Source organism: Giraffa tippelskirchi, chromosome 2 (assembly GCF_054371585.1).
Source record: "Giraffa tippelskirchi isolate mGirTip1 chromosome 2, T2T-mGirTip1v1.2.pri, whole genome shotgun sequence".
In the NCBI taxonomy this organism is placed as follows: domain Eukaryota; kingdom Metazoa; phylum Chordata; class Mammalia; order Artiodactyla; family Giraffidae; genus Giraffa; species Giraffa tippelskirchi.
This window is the reverse complement of record NC_137276.1, coordinates 137957309-137976296: the sequence shown is the minus strand read 5'-3', so window position 1 is coordinate 137976296 and position 18988 is coordinate 137957309. Positions and strand designations below refer to the sequence as shown.

At 37.4% G+C, this 18988-nt stretch overlaps 1 long non-coding RNA gene across 1 annotated transcript in view; it reads right to left on the bottom strand.

The window, feature by feature from the left end:
• Positions 1–13865, bottom strand: part of LOC145538567 (uncharacterized) — a 28587-nt gene extending 14722 nt beyond the window's left edge. Inside the window, exon 1 of the long non-coding RNA XR_014077023.1 lies at positions 13750–13865. This is a non-coding gene — a long non-coding RNA (uncharacterized LOC145538567). The remainder of the gene's footprint in view (positions 1–13749) is intronic.
• Positions 13866–18988: the final 5123 nt, after the last annotated feature.

Here is an 18988-nt window from a genome sequence, read left to right as displayed (position 1 = left end):
TCCTCGGTCCATGAAATTCTCCAGGTAAGACTAGAGTGGGTAGCCAACTGATAATTATTTCTGCATATGTGGCAGAACTTTTTGCTACACCAGATTTGCTTTGAGTGTATTCATATATAAACTGTGTTATTTTTTGAGTTATCAGAAAAGATTGACATAATAGCAAAAGAGTTTTTAAATTGGGAAGAAATGGCAAGATTGACAATACATACAATGGCTATAAAATGTTTTCACCTTTTTATTTCTGTCTTCACTGAATCTGGCTATACTTTCATCTTCTTTATTATACTCTTCACTAAAAATGGGGGATTTTACAAAGTCATAGAAAGCTGAACTTTTTATAGCAGTTTAGCAGTTTTATTTTTCTCTAAGTGAAGTGCTTATCGTTGATGGAATTGATAGCTATGTAAATCTTACCAAAGCAAGGTACATCAGGAAAAATAACTCTAAAAATAGAATGCTTTCTGTTCAATTTTCTTCAAATGTTATTTGAAAACTCCAGTATAGTCAGAATCTCAGGACTGAGAATAATACAATATAGTTTTATTTTAATGGGATATATGGGATAAATGGGATAAATGATAAATGATATGACAAATGGAATAAACGATAAATGGGAATAGTAAAATATAGTTCCAACGGTGCTACAAATAATTTTCTTTTAATGTGAGGAACACCTTTTCTCATACCAAACAGCACTAACAACAACAATATTTTTAAATGAACATTTTAATTAAGATGTTTATAGCTGTGCAGGAAGAAGTGTAAACATTAAGATTCCTGAGCCTGCGGTGAGGGAAATATAAGAATATAGATGTGAATTTTGGGACTTTCTAGGTGAGTGTGAGTGATCACACCATCATGATTATCTGGGTGATGAAGATTTTTTTGTATAGTTCACCTAGAGCCAGACATCCTGGAATGTGAAGTCAAGTGGGCCTTAGAAAGTATAACTATGGACAAAGTTAGTGGAGGTGATAGAATCTCCAGTTGAGCTATTTCAAATCCTAAAAGATGATGCTATGAAAGTGCTGCACTCAATATGTCAGCAAATTTGGAAAAGTCAGCAGTGGCCACAGGACAGGAAAAGGTCAGTTTTCATTCCAATTCCAAAGAAAGGCAATGCCAAAGAATGCTCAGACTACTGCACAATTGCGTTCATCTCACACGCTAGTAAAGGAATGCTCAAAATTCTCCAAGCCAGGCTTCAGCAATATGTGAACCGTGAACTTCCAGATGTTCAAGCTGGTTTTAGAAAAGGCAGGGGAACCAGAGATCAAATTGCCAACATCTGCTGGATCATCGAAAATGCAAGAGAGTTCCAGAAAAACATCTATTTCTGCTTTATTGACTATGCCAAAGCCTTTGACTGTGTAGATCACAATAAACTGTGGAAAATCCTGAAAGAGATGGGAATACCAGACCACCTGACATGTCTCTTGAGAAACCTGTGTGCAGGTCAGGAAGCAACAGTTAGAACTGGACATGGAACAGCAGACTGGTTCCAAATAGGAAAAGGAGTACGTCAAGGCTGTATATTGTCACCCTGCTTATTTAACTTATATGCAGAGTACATCATGAGAAACGCTGGGCTGGAAGAAACACAAGCTGGAATCAAGATTGCCGGGAGAAATATCAATGACCTCAGATATGCAGATGATGCCACCCTTATGGCATAAAGGGAAGAAGAACTAAGGAACCTCTTGATGAGTGTGAAAGAGGAGAGTGAAAAAATTGGCTTAAATCTCAACATTCAGAAAACTAACATCATGGCATCCGGTCCCATCACTTCATGGCAAATAGATGGGGAAACAGTGGAAACAGTTCAGTTCAGTTCAGTCGCTCAGTCGTGTCCGACTCTGCGACCGCATGAATCGCGGCACACAAGGCCTCCCTGTCCATCACCAACTCCCAGAATCTACCCAAACCTGTGTCCATCGAGTCGGTGATGCCATCCAGCCATCTCATCCTCTGTAGTCCCCTTCTCCTCCTGCCCCTAATCATTCCTAGCATTAAGATCTTTTCCAATGAGTCAACTCTTCGCATGAGGTGGCCAAAGTATTGGAGTTTCAGCTTCAACATCAGTCCTTCCAATGAACACCCAGGACTGGTTTCCTTTAGGATGGACTGGTTGGATCTCCTTGCAGTCCAAGGGACTCTCAAGAGTCTTCTCCAACACCACAGTTCAAAAGCATCAATTCTTCGGCGCTCAGCTTTCTTCACCGTCCAACTCTCACATCCATACATGACTGCTGGAAAAAACATAGCTTTGACTAGATGGATCTTTGTTGGCAAAGTAATGTCTCTGCTTTTAAATATGCTATCTAGGTTGGTCACAACTTTCCTTCCAAGGAGTAAGCGTCTTTTAATTTCATGCCTACAATCACCATCTGCAGTGATTTTGGAGCCCTAAAAAATAAAGTCTGACACTGTTCGCACCATTTCCCCATCTATTCCCCATGAAGTGATGGGACCAGATGCCATGATCTTAGTTTTCTGAATGTTGAGCTTTAAGCCAACTTTTTCACTCTCCTCTTTCACTTTCTTCAACAGGCTCTTTAGTTCTTCTTCACTTTCTGCCATAAGGGTGGCATCATCTGCATATCTGAGGTTATTGTTATTTCTCCCGGCAATCGTGATTCCAGCTTGTGTTTCCTCCAGCCCAGCGTTTCTCATGATGTACTCTGCATATAAGTTAAATAAGCAGGGTGACAATATACAGCCTTGATGTACTCCTTTTCCTATTCAGAACCAGTCTGCTGTTCCATGTCCAGTTCGAACTGTTGCTTCCTGACCTGCATACAAGTTTCTGAAGAGGCAGGTCAACTGGTCTGGTATTCCCATCTCTTTCAGGATTTTTCACACAGTTTATTGTGATCCACTCAGTCAAAGGCTGTGGCGTAGTCAATAAAGCAGAAATAGATGTTTTTCTGGAACTCTCTTGCTTTTTCAATTATCCATTGGATGTTGGCAATTTGATCTCTGGTTCCTCTGCCTTTTCTAAATCCAGCTTGAACACCTGGAAGTTCATGGTTCACGTATTGCTGAAGCCTGGCTTGGAGAATTTTGAGCATTACTTTACTAGCGTGTGAGATGAGCGCAATTGTGCAGTAGTTTGAGCATTCTTTGGCATTGCCTTTCTTTGGAATTGGAATGAAAACTGACCTTTTCCAGTCCTGTGGCCACTGCTGACTTTTTCAGATTTGCTGACATATTGAGTGCAGCACTTTCATAGCATCATCTTTTAGGATTTGAAATAGCTCAACTGGAACTCCATCACCTCCTCTAGCTTTGTTCGTACTGATGCTTTCTAAGGCCCACTTGACTTCACATTCCAGGATGTCCGACTCTAAGTGAGTGATCACACCATTGTGATTGTCTGGGTCATGAAGATCTTTTTTGTACAGTTCTTCTGTGTATTCTTGCCACCTCTTCTTAATATCTTCTGCTTCTGTGGTTGACTTTATTTTTCTAGGCTCCAAAATCACTGCAGATAGTGATTGCAGGCATGAAATTAAAAGACGCTTACTCCTTGGAAGGAAAGTTATGACCAACCTAGATAGCATATTAAAAAGCAGAGACATTGCTTTGCCAACAAAGTCCGTCTAGTCAAAGCTATGGTTTTTCCAGTAGTCATGTATGGATGTGAAATTTGGACTATAAAGATGGCTGAGTGCCAAAGAATTGACGCTTTTGAACTGTGGTTTTGGAGAAGACTCTTGAGAGTCCCTTGGACTGCAAGGGGATCCAACCAGTCCATCCTAAAGGAGATCAGTCCTGGGTGTTCATTGGAAGGACTGATGTTGAAGCTGAAACTCCAGTACTTTGGCCACCTGATGCGAAGAGCTGACTCATTTGAAAAGACCCTGATGCTGGGGAAGATTGAGGGAAGGAGGAGAAGGGGATAACAGAGGGTAAGATGGTTGGATGGCATCACCAACTCAATGGACATGGGTTTGGGTAGACTCTGGTAGTTTGTGATGGACAGGGAGGCCTGGTATGCTGCGGTTCATGGGGTTGCAAAGAGTCAGACACGACTGAGTGACTGAACTGAACTAAATTGGGACTGTCTAGTTGGTGGATTAATATTTGGACTAATCTTTTACCTTGGAGTGAAAGATGTACAGAGGTTACTATTTGTTCATCCAACTATTTATCTTTCCTCTCTGGGCACAGCAAGACTACATTTCCCAGCCACTCTTACACTCTCCCAGCCATTTTCACAATTGGCCTATTTAATCTGACAAAGGAGCCACTGTTCTCTTTGCATCTGCTCCTTGCCATCTGTAGGCTGAATCTGAAGGACCCTAAGCACCTAGAGAAGGGCAAAGTCACGAGAAAAGGAGTTTCTCCTTGGAAAAAGGACAGCCAGAAGAGTCACTCAACCCAAAACACTACGTTTGTTTATTGTATGCCATAGAATGAAGTTTTGTTAATACTAAGTCACTAAAATTTGGAGTTCTCAGCCTATCATGACTGATTCAAAAAGATTCCAAGAACGAGAAGTAGAAAGCTTACTATCAACATTCTAGCATCTGCATTATTTGTGTGCATATGAAGCATAAGCTGGAGGGGTATTAAAATGTTTACCTCGTCTTGCTGATAACGTCAGAATTCCATCACACAGGAGAAATTCTTCTAGGATTTTTTTTTTTAAATGCAAATATTCAGAGAGAGGAAATGTACTTTCATGAGGCTGTTTTCCTATATAACAGGAAAAATGGGAGCAACCTGAGTGAAAGAAGAATGCTAAGGAAACAATAAAAGAGTAGGAAAACCCAGGTAATAGCAAACACTGCCTTCACTGATTCCTTTTCAAAGGTAACAGAAAACATAAGATATCTCTTGTAATCCTTAGTTCCAAGAATAGCAGGAGATGGGCTTAAAGTGATGCCATCATTTCTAATAAAGCAGATTATATCACTTGATTACTCAAAATCTTTTGTATCTCCTTTGTAGTATTTTTCACATTCTGACTTGTTTTGCATTCATCTTATAGTCAGATATTGTGTAGGGACATTAAGATATAAAAATAAAAATCAAACACAGTATCTAACTTCATGGAGCTTACATTCTGGTCATGGACAGAAACATGACACATATAATAAAATAGGTATGTAAGTACATAACGATAGCTGCGTAATTAAAGTGATCTGAGCACTATGTTGGAAGTAGCTGTGTCACATGAGTTGGAAATTGAAGACCATGAGATAAAGCAAAATTTTACCTGAAACTTTAGTGAGGTAGGCAGGTAAGAGGAGAGAGAAAAAGAGAAGACTCTAGGTAAGTAAAGAAAGGATATGGAAAATATCCAGTATATTTATAAGTATGCAAAAACTCTGAGATGGGAAAGAAAGTGGTAAAGAGAAGGACAAAGATAAGATAGAGTGAATTAGCAAGGTAAGGACAAGACATGAAGCTAGAAAGGAGTTGGATCACACAAAGCATTGTGGGCCATTTCAAGAATTTTTAGTTTTATACTAAGCAATGGGAGATCATTGAAGACGTTTAAGGAGGGGAGCTGTGTGAACTGTCGTGCTTTTGAAAGACCACTTATACGCCATGAAGAATGCATTTGAGGGGAAAGAGTGTGTTCAGAAAGATCTGTTTGGAAGTCACATCAGAATTTCAGGCAAGAGATGATGGTGGTTTGTACTAGGATGGTAGCCAGGGAGACAGAAGTTTGAAAAGTTAAAATGTATTTAGGGGGTGAAATCAAGAGGAATGATTGAATGTGAAACTTAAAAGAAAGGAGTGTACAAGACTGACAGTCACAATTCAGACTTAAGCCACAGGTGGTTATTTTTTCTGTAATTGTTATATTTCTCCTGCTTCCAGTGAGATTCAAGACAAGAAAAAATAATTTGGGGGGTCAACTTTTTAGCATCTAATCTAGTAAAAATATTATAGATGCTTAGGATGTTGAAAGAATGAGTGAATGTACAAATGCATAAATAAATGAATGTATAACATCTTGAATACTAAATTAGTTCATAATCCACTCAACTGAAGTTTCTAAAGCTGGTAACAATCTTTGAGACATTAATTTATATCTCTTATCTATGCATTATTCTCATTTTTCTCTTCATTCAAGGCTCAGGAGATTATATTACTCAATACACATTTGTTCAGCTCATTTTATTGAGGAAATTCTGGGTCTAAGCACAAAGGCACTGAAACTACTGAGACAAGATCTGAAGGGACCATATATGTGGGGGGCCTGGGCTTCTTAGCTACAACCTGTGAATTACCATCTCTATGACCATACTTCCCAACCAACATCTTAGCAGCACTGACATAACTCTAGGGGTAGAAGAATTGATCAAAATCCCATGGGTAAATTACCATTCCACCTGGTGTAAGGGAAGGTATACACTTGGATTTGTAGCTTGACCTTCATATCTACAATATATACTTTGTGATAGAGACTGCGATGGTTAATTTTATGTGTCAACTTGACTCAAATATGGTGCCCTGATATGTGACCAAATAATATTTTTGATGCTTCTGTGAGGTTGTTTTTGGATGAAATTAGATATCAAATTGGTGGAAAGCAGTTGCCTTTCTTAATGTGGATAGGTCATATTCAGGTGAAGGCCTGAATGCAACAGAAAACCCTGGCCTCCCATGAGCAAGGGGAACTGTGACAGTTGGCCCTAGAACTTAACTACAACATTGGCTCCTTTCTATATCTCCAGCCTGATGAACTTTGTACTTGATCTGTAGTATTGCTTCCTTTCTGCATCTCCAACCTGCTGGTGCATCATACAGATTTTGCACTTGCTAGCCTCCATAATGATGTGAATCAATTTCTTAAAAAATTTTTTTTGTGTGTCTATATCTATATATCTTATTGGTTCTGTTTTGCTGGAGAACTTTGTCTAGTGCAGAAACTAATACTCATTGAATGCTTTTGAAAAAGAGTGTGTTGTCTCAAGTATCTGACTATATTTTAAAATATTATTACCTATTAGCCACAGTCTGGCTACAACTGTTATAGATTTATTTAGACTAATGGTTCAATGTCCACAAAGATATTAAACTAGAAATAACTAACAGAAAAAATATATGGATAAAGTACAAATAATTATCAAATAAAAAAAATTTCTACACATCACATGGGTCAAAAATAAGCCATAATTGAAACTGGAAAGCATTCTGAACTAAGTGAAAATGAAAAAAAAAAAATCAAAATTTGTAGGATGCAGCTAAACTTGCCATTAGAGGAAAAACTATAGTTTGAAATCTACTATAAAGAGAAGAAAAAACTTCAAAGTCAATTGTTTAAGTGCCTACTTTGAAAATATAATAAGAAGAAGCAAATTAAATTCAAATCTAACAGAATAAAGTAATCATTATAGGTAAGAGTAGAAATAAATGAAATAGAAAACAAAATACAATAGCAGTTAAATCAAAGTCTGGATTTTTTGAAAACTTGATAAATATTTTATAGAGCTGATAAATCTTTAACTAGAATGATCAAAGGAAAAGGATACCCAAATTACTAACATAATAATTGAAACTGGTGACATCATTAACAGAATAAAAAAGGATAAATGGATAATGAATATTAAAAACAACTTTGGGGTCATGAATTTGACAACTTCAATGAAATGGACAAATCCTTTTAAAACACAAATTGCCAAAACTGAATCAAAAAGAAATGAAATATATGAATAGTTTCATACCTATGAAAGAAATAGAATTTGTTATTAAAAACATCTATGCTTAAAAAAAAAAACTCCAAACCCAGATAGCTTTACTAGTAAATTTATCCCCAAAATAAGACTTTTCAATAAAATTGCTCACCAATAACCTTTATAGACACCAACACAAAGATGTTTAACAAAATTTTAGGAAATAAAATTTAATAATTTTAAAATCACTAATATGTCATGTTAAGGTTTATTGCAGTAATGCAAGTTTGGTTTATCATTTGAACAGCTATCAGTGCAATTCATTATATCAATAGAATACAAGAGAAAAATCATATAATCATCAAAATAGGTTTAGAAAAAAACATTTGATAAAATCCCACAGCCATTCATGATTAAAATTATACAAATTAGGAATAGATAAAAATTTTCTCAACCTTATAAAGAAATCTAAGAAAAATCTACATCAACATCATACATCTCGCAGAAAGGTTGAAATCTTTTCACCTAAGATTCAGAACAATCTCTATGTAACATTGTACTAATAGTTTCAGGCAGTTAAGTTATGCAAAAAAGAGAAAGAGAGAAAGACAAAAAATTTGAAAGAAAAATCCAAAATGCTTTTTGGCATATTCATAAACCTATAAATGCACAAGAAATCCACAAAATTGCTACTTGAACTAGTAAGAAAGGTTAGCAATGCTGTAGGATATAAGTTCAGTTCAGTCCCTCAGTCATGTCTGACTCTTTGTGACCTGATGGAATGCAGCACTCCAGGCTTCCCTGTCCATCACCAACTCCCGGAGCTTACTCAAACTCATGTCCATTGCATCAGTGATGTCACCCTACCATCTTATCCTCTGTCGTCCCCTTCTCCTCCTGCCCTCAATCTTTCGCAGCATCCGGGTCTTTTCCAATGAGTCAGTTCTTTGCATCAGGTGGCCAAAGTATTGGAGTTTCAGTTTCAGCATCAGTCCTTCCAATGAATATTCAGGACTGATCTCCTTTAGGATGGACTGCTTGGATCTCCTTGCAGTCCAAGGAACTGTCAAGAGTCTTCAACACCACAGTTCAAAACATCAATTCTTCAGCACTCAGCTTTCTTTATATACCAACTCTCACATCCATACATGACTACTAGAAAAACCATAGCTTTGACTAGATAGACCTTTGTTGGTAAAATAATGTCTCTGCTTTTTAATATGCTTACCAAACAAAAATTAAATTATATTTCTATATACATAGTAAAAAACAAATAAAAAATTGAAATTAAATAATATTTACAATAGCATCAAAGATATAAAGTTCTTAGTAGTAAACTTAATAACATGTGGGTAAAATATAGTCTGTATTCCAAAAACTATAAAATATTTATGATACAAAGGAGTATTACTGAACCATAAAAAGAACAAAATAATGCCATTTACAGCAACATGGATGGACCTGGCAATTGTCATACTGAGTGAAGTCAGACACAGAGAGACAAATAAATATACGATATCACTTATATGTGGAATCTAAGAAAAAGAGTACAAACAAACTTATTTACAAAACAAAAGCAGAGTCACAGATGTAGAAAACACCTAAAACTAACACAACATTGTAAATCAAGTATACTTCAATAAAAATTAAATAATTCATTTCAGCAATATTCATAATAGCCAAGTTATAAAAACAAATGTCCATTGATTGATGCCTGAATTAAAAAATGTGTCATATACATAGAATAGAATATTATTCAGTCTTTAAAAAGTAAGAAATTCTGCCATTTGCAAAAACATGGATGAACCTGGAGGATATTATGCTAAGTGCAGTAAGCCAGACACAGAAAAACAAATACTGTATAATTTCACTTCTGTAAGCAGAGAGTAGAATGTTGTCACCAGGGGCTGTGGGAAGGGATATGAGGAAAGAATTGTCAAAGGGTACAAAGTTTCAGCTATATAAGATAAACAAGTTCTGGAGATTGATTTTACAGTGCCCAAAGCTACTGCAAATACTGGTCTTAGTCTATTTGTACTGTTATAACAAAATACTGCAGATTCAGTAACAAGTAAAAATGTACATTTCTCTGTTCTGGATGGTTTGAAAAGTCCAACATCAATTCTTCAGCCTGGTTGCATTCTTTTGAGGACCCTCTTCCTGGTTTATAAACAGTGTCTTTTGCTATGTTCTCACATAGTAGAAGTGACTAAGGAGCTCAGTGGGGCCTCTTTTATAAGAGCACTAATATTAATGAAGGCTTTATCCTCAAGACCTAACTATCTTCCAAAGGCCCCAGCTCCTAATACTATCTCATTGAGCATTAAGATTTTAACATGAATTTTGGGGAGACACAAACATTTAGACCATAGCTTTATTTAAAATTGTCTAAAAAGATGGATTTTATGTTGTGTTTTTAGCACACCATACAAAATAATAATAATTCAGGGCCAAGATGAAACTTCAGGAGTGATGAATATGCCTATGGCTTTGATGGTAATGATGATTTATACTTATTCTTGTACTCATTCAGTTATGTACATTAAATATGTTCAACTTTTTGCATCTCAACTATACTTCGATGAAATGGTTAAACATACACACACATGCATGCACATACACACTAGGATTTTTTTCCTACTTTCTCAGACGTATTACCTTGTTAAAAATACAGTCATCTTTACTTTAAAGATGCCTTGCCTTCTGATCTAAATTTTCACATCTGAATTAATCAAATGTTTAAAATCATTTTATGTTAATGGCAAAAGCACTTTATGGAAGACATCCTACTTTCTCTGAAGCTGTGCTCTTTGCATTTGTAGAGAAGATGAGATGATGCTCTTCTTCCACCCAAATAGGGGCAGAGGTGTTCTCTGTGAAGCAAACCTTTCAACAATTGCCTGTGGTTCAGTTCAGTCGCTCAGTCGTGTCCGACTCTTTGCGACCGCATGGACCACAGCACGCCAGGTCTCCCTGTCCATCACCAACTCTCAGAGTTTACCCAAACTCATGTCCATTGAGTCGGTGATGCCATCCAACCATCTCATCCTCTGTCGTCCCCTTCTCCTCCTGCCCTCAATCTTTCACAGCATCAGGGTCTTTTCAAATGAGTCAGCTCTTCACATCAGGTGACTAAAGTATTGGAGTTTCAGCTTCAACATAGTCCTTCCAATGAACACTCAGGACTGATCTCCTTTAGAATGGACTGGTTGGACCTCCTTGCAGTCCAAGGGACTCTCAAGAGTCTTTTCCAACACCACAGTTCAAAAGCATCAAATCTTCGGCACTCAGCTTTCTTTATAGTCCAACTCTCACATCATGATTAGTGGAAAAACCATAGCCTTGACTAGACGACCTTTGTTGGCAAAGTAATGTCTCTACTTTTAATATGCTGTCTAGGTTGGTCATAACTTTCCTTCCAAGGAGTATTGGTCTTTTAATTTCATGGCTGCAGTTACAATCTGCAGTGATTTTGGAGCCCCCCAAAATAAAGTCAGCCACTGTTTCCACTGTTTCCCCATCTATTTGCCATGAAGTGATGGGACCAGATGTCATGATCTTAGTTTTCTGAATGTTGAGATTTAAGCCGACTTTTTCACTCTCCTCTTTCACTTTCTTCAAGAGGCTCTTTAGTTCTTCTTCACTTTTTGCCGTAAGGGTGGTGTCATCTGCATATCTGAGGTTATTGATATTTCTCCTGGCAATCTTGACTCCAGCTTGTGCTTCATCCAGCCCAGCATTTCTCATGATGTACTCTGCATATAAGTTAAATCAGCAGGGTGACAGTATACAGGCTTGACGTACTCCTTTCCCTATTTGGAACCAGTCTGTTGTTACATGTCCAGTTCTAACTGTTGCTTCCTTACCTGCCTACAGATTTCTCAAGAGACAGGTCAGGTGGTCTGGTATTCCCATTTCTTTCAGAATTTTCCACAGTTTATTGTAATCTACAGAGTCAAAGACTTTGGCATAGTCAATAAAGCAGAAATAGATGTTTTTCTGGAACTCTCTTGCTTTTTCGATGATCCAGAAGATGTTGGCAAGTTGATCTCTGGTTCCTCTGCCTTTTCTAAAACCAGCTTGAACATCTGGAAGTTCACAGTTCATGTATTGCTGAAGCCTGGCTTGGAGAATTTTGAGCATTACTTTACTAGCGTGTGAGATGAGTGCAATTGTGCGGTCGTCTGAGCATTCTTTGGCGTTGCCTTTCTTTGGGATGGGAATGAAAACTGACCTTTTCCAGTCCTGTGGCCACTGCTGACTTTTCCAAATTTGCTGACATATTGAGTGCAGCACTTTCATAGCATCATCTTTCAGGATTTGAAATAGCTGAACTGTAATTCCATCACCTCCACTAGCTTTGTTCGTAGTGATGCTTCTTAAGACCCACTTGACATCACATTCCAGTGACGGGTGATAGAAGCAAGGTCCGATGCTGTAAAGAGCAATATTGAATAGGAACCTGGAATGTTAGGTCCATGAATCAAGGCAAATTGGAAGTGGTCCAACAAGAGATGGTAAGAGTGAATATTGACATTCTAGGAATCAGCAAACTAAAATGGACTGGAATGGGTGAATTTAACTCAGATGAGCATTTTATCTACTACTGTGGACAGGATTCCCTTAGAAGAAATGGAGTAGCCATCATAGTCAACAAAAGAGTCCGAAATGCAGTACTTGGATGCAATCTCAAAAATGACAGAATGATCTCTGTTCGTTTCCAACGCAAACCATTCAATATCATGGTAATCCAAGTCTATGCCCCAACCAGTAACACTGAAGAAGCTGAAGTTGAACAGTTCTGTGAAGGCCTACAAGACTTTCTAGGACTAATACCCCAAAAAGATGTCCTTTTCATTATAGGGGACTGGAATGCAAAAGTCGGAAGTCAAGAAACACCTGGCGTAACAGGCAAAGTTGGCCTTGGAGTACAGAATGAAGCAGGGCAAAGGCTAATAGAGTTTTGCCAAGAGAACGCACTGGTCGTAGCAAACATCCTCTTCCAACAACACAAGGGAAGAGTCTACATATGAACATCACCAGATGGCCAACACTGAAATCAGATTGCTTATGTTCTTTGCAGCCAAAGATGGACAAGCTCTATACAGTCAGCAAAAACAAGACCAGGAGTTGACTGTGGCTCAGATCATGAACTCCTTATTGCGAACTTCAGACTTAAATTGAAGAAAGTAGGGAAAACCACTAGACCATTCAGGTATGACCTAAATCAAATCCCTTATGATTATACAGTGGAAGTGACAAATAGATTTAAGGGACTAGATCTGATAGACAGAGTGCCTGATGAACTACGGACAGAGGTTCATGACATTGTATAGGAGACAGGGATCAAGACGATCCCCAAGAAAAATAAATGCAAAAAAGCAAAATGTCTGTCTGAGGAGGCCATACAAACAGCTGTGAAAGGAAGAGAAGAGAAAAGCAAAGGCGGAAAGGAAAGATACACCCATTTGAATGCAGAGTTTCAAAGAATAACAAGGAGAGATAAGAAAGCCTTCCTCAGTGGTCAATGCATAGAAATAGAGGAAAATAATAGAATGGGAAAGACTAGAGATCTCTTCAAGATAATTAGAGATACCAAGGGAACATTTCATGGAAAGATGGGCTCAATAAAGGACAAAAATGGTATAGACTAACAGAAGCAGAAGATATTAAGAAGAGGTGGCAAGAACACACAGAAGAAATGTACAAAAAAGATCTTCAAGACCCAGATAATCAGGATGGTGTGATCACTCACCTACAGACAGACATCCTTGCCTGTGGATCTAGGATCAAAACCAGGAAGGATAAAAGACTCATTTGAATGGATTAGGCTAAGAGTAAACAGGTTTGATTACAATAACAACTATAAACAGTTGCTTTGACAAGATTCATAGTGACAGAAGGTACTACTCTTTACCCAGCTTGGACTCTGTCTTTCCTTTTATATAAGTCTGCTGACATGTGAAGGGAAGATGATAGATACCATTGTGAGAAATAGCATTCAGAACATATATCAGACAATCTTCTGTCTATTCTTACATTATGATTATATGTTCTTCCACTGCATTCTTTTGAGTGGGGAGCAGAATACAGAACAAAAGTCTCTACTTACCCAGGAATCATATGCCCACTAACTCATCCTCCAAACTGGGTCTTGTGGCTTTATTTCTCTCTTCTCAATATGTGGGTGGCATCACCAGACTCTTGTCTTGGTTAGCAAAATGTGCTATCGGCTCTTATTTTTCCCATCATATTTATAAGAATTCAGGGAAACAAAAAATACATATTCATCAGAGAAAGTCAACAATGTTTCTTCTGATGTTACAGTCCATGCTTAGCTAGCAGACCAGAAGTGTGGGGAGACTCCAGGTCACAGTGTCCACTCCAGCATTTTGTGAATTAGGCAGACTTAGGTTTGCCCTCTGATCTGAAATCGGCTCCTTCATATTTCAAATGAGAGTTCTAACATCTTCATTACAGTGTCTTGTGAGGATTCAGAGAGAGAAAGAATGTAAAGCACTGCCTGCAATTCCTGGTACTCTGTTCAATATACAGTAACTTTTATTATCATTATGGACAGATTAGGAATGAGGACTATGCCATGGAGTATGCCCATGGAATACTCCAGCAAGAGCCAATTCTTAACATTTGTGCCTGTTTCCTTCTCTTTAAATTGGGGAATAATACCTTCCTTGTCTATTTGATGAGATCATTAAAAGGATCCAACATGAAGGAACTCTGGCAATTGCAACTTTGGGGAACCAAATGCTTGAGTCAAAAGTAGCCAGGAACACATTTCATTTTGATTTCATTGCAATGGACTGATCAAGTATGTGCCTAATTACCTTGTATTTGTGGTAGGATGAAGAGGGAGGGTCAGGAAAAAGACAAAATCTAGAATAAACTTGCTTCTCAATTGAGTGAGAAGAAACATTTTGTAGAAGAAAAATTTATAGTTACATAATTGGTTGAAAATTGGGCAGGGTCAATAAGGTGAGAATGCTTCTAATAAAATCAGAATTGAAAATCATGGATTATCATGAAAGAGTAAACAAAGAAGGAGAATATTGGACTCCAGGAAATTATTGCTTAAGACTGCTAAGAAGTGAAACTCTGCTTAGTTCCTTTTTTGGCCTTCAAACACACACACACACACCACACACACACACACACACACACACACACACACACACACTTGATTCCATGTGATTAAGCAGCTTTGTGACTGTCATTTTCAACATGCCACTGCTTCCCAGAACGTGGGGAGGTTTTGTGGAATAGGGCTCCCTGTTTCTCAAGTGTCCCTCCTTACGTAACTCTGGTTTTTGAAGAGGTGCACCAGAGGCAAAGTGCATAGTGTGTCATTTCCAGGATTTATGGGGAAGCAAATGCTTGAGTCAGAAGTTGCCAAGGATACATTTCATTTTGATTTAAAGGACAGTTAATGGCTAAAATTGAAGAGAACACAAGTGATTATTAATAAAATAGGTACTAGGAATTAACCACTGAGAAGCACAGCTCTTTTACATTCAGTCAATGATGCCGATTTGCAATTAGGTACCAAAGTGAAAGTTGCTCAGTCATGTCCAATTCTTTGCGACCCCATGGACTATACAGTCCATGGAATTCTCCATGCCAGAATACTGGAGTGGGTAGCCTTTCCCTTCTCCAGGGGATCTTCCCAACCGAGGGATCGAAGCCAGGTCTCCTGCGTTGCAGGCGGATTCTTTACCAACTGAGCCACAAGGGAAGCCCTAGGTACCAAAAGCAGGCTCCTAATATGGATAAAATGAGAATTCGTTTTCTGAATGATGGTATTCTGTGACTGAGCCTTGGATCTTCATTTATGATGAAAAGGCAAATGGGGGCATTTTGATATGTTGCTGGAAAGATCATTTTCTCTAGCTGTTCTGTAAAGCTCTGTTCATTCCCCTGACTTCAGTGCCATGATAACTTGGCAAGAGGTTACAATGGCTCACAAACGGATGCTTATAGAGGCATTTAAATTATCCAGACTTCATTGCAGCTTGGAGAAAATGAAAGGGCACATGGTTACTGTAAATGTGGACCTTTCCATTGAATGATGATATATAAGACTGATGACTAATAAACATACCCTACATGGGAAACAGTTGAGTGATGACATCTTTCTTCTTTCACCCTTTTAACAAGCCACCATGGCTGGGATTTTACTTAAGGAATATATGGGAAACAGACTAAGCCCCAAGGCAGATCACCCTGGCAGCTGTAGAAAGAGAAGGCTTTGCTTTCCCATGTATGTTATCTGCATTTTTCTATCATTTTAACATCTGCCAGTGAGATCAGCATGGTCCCTTGCATGCTGCACACTGAATGCCCAAGTTTGGTGAACAACTGTGGCTTCCGGCCTTAAGAGACAAAAGAGGCTATTAGGCCTCAGCCTTTGAGGCCCTGCCACCAACCCTATCCATATGCTTAGCTTTTTAGACACATAAATTCACCAAGGTTCCCTGCAATCTTGGGGACAATTTTTTGTTCAGCCATCCTTTTCCCTGTGTCTCCAACAAGGAAGATGCTTGTAGTTCCTTGATCCTCATGAGATTCATCATGATCCAGTGAGAGGTTGATTGCAATTTTGCAAAACATAAAGTGAAAGGCAAAATATCATATTATTGGCTAAGACCACTTTGAAACAAAGATATTTATTTTATCTTCTCCATGAGATTTATTATGTCCAGTTACTTACTTTTTGCCTGCAGAAATGTATTTCTCAGAGTACAACTAGCTTAGGTTGTCATTAGACTCTATCTATCACTGAGCATGCTCCTACCCTTTTGTAATATCTACTCTGTTTTCTCCTGTGTTGCTGAAATTTTCCAAAAATATCCTTAGACCTGCTTCATTATTTATTAAGATATAATTATAAGAAAAGAACCTACTGTAGCACACAGGGAACTCTATTCAATATTCTGTAATGTCCTATAGGGAAGTAACTGATTCCTTTGTTGCACAATTGATACTAACTCAACATTGTAAATCAGCTATACCCCCATAAAAAGTTTTTTTAAAGATATATTAATACCTCATTGGTTAAATTATTTTCAAATATTTTCTCCCATCCCATAGGTTCCCTTTTTATTCTATTGATGGTTTCTTTTGATATGCAAAAGCTTTTTAGTTTGATGTAGTCCAACATCTTTATTTTTGGTTTTGTTGCCTTTGCTTTTGGTGCCAAATAAACAAAAAAAAATCTTGTTCTTCTAGTAATTTTATGGTTTCAGGTCTTTAATCCACTTTGAGTTGATTTCCATCTATGGGGATAAGATAGGGGTCCAGTTTCATTCTTCTGCATGTCTGTCCAGTGCTCCCAACACCATTTATTGAAGAATCCATTGTTTCCTTTTTGTAATATTCTTAGCTGCTTTGTTATTGACCATAAATATGCAGGATTATTTCTGGGCTCACTATTCTGTTCCGTTGATATATATGTCTAATTTTATGCCAATACCATATTGTTTAATCATTATAGCTTTATAAAACACTTGAAATCAGTAAGTGTGGTGCTTCTAGCTTTGTTTTTCTTTCTCTAGATTGTTTTGACAATTCATTATTTTTTGTACTTCCATACACTTTTTAGAATTGTTTGTTCTCTTTCTGTGAGTGCCACTGGAATTTTAACAGAGATTTAACTGAATCTGGATTATTTTGGGTAGAAGGGACATTTTGAACAATATTAATTCTTCCAGTCTATGAGCACAGAATATATTTTAATTTACTTGTGTCTTCTTCCATTTATTTTATCAATGTCTTATAGTTTTCACTGTACATATCATTTTATACTCTTAGTTGAATTTATTCTTAGGTGTTTTATTTTCCTTGATGTAATTACAAATGGATCATTTTCTTGATTTTGATCTGATAGTTCATTGTTAAGGTATAGAATCACAACTTATTTTTTTTATTGATTTTGTATTTTGCAACATTACAAATTCATTTATTCTAACAGATTTTGGTGGTCATTTTTCTATAAAAAGTAATTAACTTGCTTAATCCTATTTCTATTCTTGAACTATAGTTAGATGAATTTAACCACATAGATCAGTTACTCCAATTTTCCAGATTCTTACCACATCTTGTTCTTATGCTACTGGAATTAGTTTTTTAGAATGAAGAAGAGCATATACGTGCCTAAGGATCTGGTCATTCTAAAACCACATTATTTTTAGGGAAAGGAAAGGGAGCATGTCCTTGCTTAGATATACAGTTCTGTTATTTCAACATGAATATAAACTATCAACTTCCTAGATATCTAGAGTATCTCAAACTCTATGAGCCTTCTTATTTGACTTTTTATTATGTACTACTTAAAGCAGTTTCCAGGGTCCAGCCTCCTGAGAATTGAACAGATGTTGAGGTCAGCATGACTTGACATGACTACAAGGTCAATGTGACCATTTTTAGGACTAAGTGCTAATCCTGTGGTCAGTTCAAAGAATAATGCTGTCCCATTGGTCCTTCCTTTATTACATCTGTTGCTAAGACAAACGCACATTTAGAATCAAGATTGCATGCTTAAGATGATGTGGAAGAGGAAGTTATAAAGTTAAAAGTTCTTGCTCCTTACTCTCCACTTCTCACCCCCATCCTGCCCAACTACATAAACATTAAAATACTATCTAGACATACTTCACTGTGAGCTTTAGGAATGTATGTTTCTATTGGCAACCAAGCTCCTAAACATCACTGCACACCAACTAGGAAAGAATTGGGACTGATGAAAATACAAAGGTAAGATTTGTTCTAGATGATTTATTCTTCTGTAATTTCTTCCAAGAACCCCCCAGCCCCAACACACACACACCCCTATTTCTCTTAAATAAATAATAAACTTTGGAAGTCCTTTAACCTTTTTTTCTTATAGACATCATTCTAAAAGAAAATAGAGCCCCATGTATTTTGGACGTTTATATAAGTTCCAAAAAAGGAACCACTCTGGTGCAGTTTCAACCCTCACTACAGCAGGTTTCTTTATGGTGAATATGACAAAGGGCAGGCTGTGCTGCAAAAATGCCAGCCATCTCTGTGTTCGCAAACCTTCTATCACTCTTCTTGATTTGACATGAAATATTAAACACCAGTTACCAGCAAAAGGTTATTGAACACAGATGTCCACTATCACTTTCAAATTGCTAAAGTCATTTTAGGTTTATATATTTTCTTTGCTTAAGCATTCACATGCAACGCAAATGTTCTGTGACAGTAATGATTTCACAATATACCCTTTCAATTAGGAAAGCACATCGTATATGTGTTTTCATTTTTAAAATGCCTATTTGTTTTATTCAAAAGTTCTGTGTCCCTCGCTAAAAATG